The 2,800-nt window shown below is 42.6% G+C and overlaps 1 long non-coding RNA gene across 1 annotated transcript; it reads left to right on the forward strand.

Annotated features, from left to right (window-relative positions):
* The first annotated feature begins 266 nt into the window (after positions 1-266).
* On the forward strand, positions 267-2,142 carry LOC145867126 (uncharacterized). The gene is made up of 3 exons (XR_014383230.1): positions 267-1,560; positions 1,708-1,750; positions 1,845-2,142. It is a non-coding gene; the product is annotated as an uncharacterized LOC145867126 (long non-coding RNA).
* Positions 2,143-2,800: the final 658 nt, after the last annotated feature.

Below are 2,800 nucleotides of genomic sequence, written 5' to 3' on the forward strand. Positions count from 1 at the left end.
AGGAACAGTATTTTCTACCCAGATAACTAATATCTGCACACTTAAAATACATCAAATAGAATATAAAAAAGTGCACTAGCCAAACAATGAGCCATCTGGAACTCTGTACTGTTGGGGCCTTTGTAGAGATTGTTTGCTTACAGTCCTACTGTGCTCTGAGACTAAGATAAACATCTGGCAGGATGGGAGGGTTCTCTTTCCTTTTCATTCTCTCTAGGATAGGGGTTCTCATTCTGTTTCATTCTGTTTCATTTTCATTCACTGTCTGTCTGTCTGTCTGTCTGTCTGTCTGTCTGTCTGTCTGTCTGTCTGTCTGTCTGTCTGTCTGTCTGTCTGTCTGTCTGTCTGTCTGTCTGTCTGTCTGTCTGTCTGTCTGTCTGTCTGTCTGTCTGTCTGTCTGTCTGTCTGTCTGTCTGTCTGTCTGTCTGTCTGTCTCTCTCTCTCTCTCTCTCTCTCTCTCTCTCTCTCTCTCTCTCTCTCTCTCTCTCTCTCTCTCTCTCTCTCTCACACAATAACATTTATTTTTATTGAACCTTTATTTAACTAGGCAAGTCAGTTAAGAACAAATTCTAATTTACAATAACAACCTACACCAGCCAAACTCGGACGACATGACTGTGACGCCGCAGTAAATGTCTATTACCAGAAAGATAAGGATCTTCTTTCAATAATTACAATATATTATGTTTGTTTTGGATTAACTTCTGAAATAAATCTTTCTTGAACCAAATATTTAGGTGCTACTGATGTGGTGGAACAGAAAGTCAAGTGTTATTGACAATTTATCAAACTCGAATGGATTTGAAATACATAAAATAGTAAAATATATTTCTAACTGTTTTCTAGGTAACAGCAATTGTCTTTAATTTGGTAAGGTTCAGTACACATTTGGCGTTTTAGACATTTGGACTTCTGAAGAATACAAAAATATGTTTTCATGAGTTCACTCATGTTCTGTAGATTGAGACTTGAGAGAAAGAGATGGGGAGCAATTGCTCCAAAGGGAGGAGAGAGGAGAGGGACATTACCGCTTTCTCCAAAAAGAGAAGTTTGTCTTTGGGAAGAAAAAAGGAGTACACTGAAGGGAGGAAAGCAGAGGGCAACAGTGGAGAAACGCTCTTTCAACAAAGGTCAGACCAATTTCCCTGAAATGGTTCAAGTCAGTATTGCCTTGTGTTGTAGTACCAGGTTGAGGACATAGAGGCCAGTGTTACCTCTATCTCTCATTGTCTCTCCTAGTCTTCCTGGCCTACAATCCCCAGTCTCCCCAGCCTACAATCCCCAGCCTACAATCCCCAGTCTCCCCAGCCTACAATCCCCAGCCTACAATCCCCAGTCTTCAATCCCCAGTCTCCCCAGCCTACAATCCCCAGTCTCCCCAGCCTACAATCCCCAGTCTCCCCAGTCTACAATCCCCAGTCCCCCCAGACCGACAATCCCCAGTCTTCCCAGCCTACAATCCCCAGTCTTCCCTCACAGCTGAGGGTGGAAGCAGTCTATGTGCCCCAGTGATCAGCAATAAGGAAGTAGGAGGTAACATCAACATCACTCAGAACAACGGTAAAAACATAACTCTTCCACTTTCTTTACATGCTGTGAGGAAAAGGTTTCCTCTGACATATTATTATATTCATACTTTATTCAATCAAATCACCTTCAGAACTGTAGGAGAATATAATATATTTTCCTATTTTGTTCAATTTCTAGATGACTCCTCCCAGGTTGCACAATGCAGTGCCACGCTAAAAGGGTAAGTTGTCAAACGTTTGACTTTGTGCGCGTGTGATGTGGTGTGGGTGTAAATGAATCGTTTTTTTGGTTAAACCATCTCTCTTTGTCCACAGTGAGTTGCGTGGTGGTCTGTCTCCAGTATCCAGAGAGACCCAGAGCGCATCAAGGAACACACACTACCACCACAATATGAAGAGAAAGACAACACAAAGAAGACACAATACATAATGAATGATAAATACATCTGCTTAATGCATTATTATGATGCATGACATAGCAGCTAATAGGTTATTTTGCATTGCGTATTATGCAGATGAATGCACATATAATGCATTATGAAGAGGGTATTCATAGGAGGTGTTACCATAGGAGGTGTTACCATAAGAGGTGTTACCATAGGAGGTGTTACCATAGGAGGTGTTACCATAGCCATAGGAGGTGTTACCATAGCCATAGGAGGTGTTACCATAGGAGGTGTTACCATAGGAGTTGTTAACATAGGAGGTGTTACCATAGCCATAGGAGGTGTTACCATAGGAGGTGTTACCATAGGAGGTGTTACCATAGCCATAGGAGGTGTTACCATAGGAGGTGTTACCATAGGAGTTGTTAACATAGGAGGTGTTACCATAGCCATAGGAGGTGTTACCATAGGAGGTGTTACCATAGCCATAGGAGGTGTGACCATAGGAGGTGTTTCCATAGCCATAGGAGGTGTTACCATATGAGGTGTTACCATAGGAGGTGTTACCATAGCCATAGGAGGTGTTACCATAGGAGGTGTTACCATAGGAGGTGTTACCATAGAAGGTGTTACCATAGGAGGTGTTACCATAGGAGGTGTTACCATAGCCATATGAGGTGTTACCATAGGAGGTGTTACCATAGCCATAGGAGGTGTTACCATAGGAGATGTTTCCATAGCCATAGGAGGTGTTACCATATGAGGTGTTACCATAGGAGGTGTTACCATAGCCATAGGAGGTGTTACCACAGGAGGTGTTACCGTAGGAGGTGTTACCATAGGAGGTGTTACCATAGGAGGTGTTACCATATGAGGTGTTACCAT

The sequence above is a fragment of the Salmo salar genome, unplaced genomic scaffold (genome assembly GCF_965601325.2).
Source record: "Salmo salar unplaced genomic scaffold, fSalSal1 ptg000206l, whole genome shotgun sequence".
In the NCBI taxonomy this organism is placed as follows: Eukaryota; Metazoa; Chordata; class Actinopteri; order Salmoniformes; family Salmonidae; genus Salmo; species Salmo salar.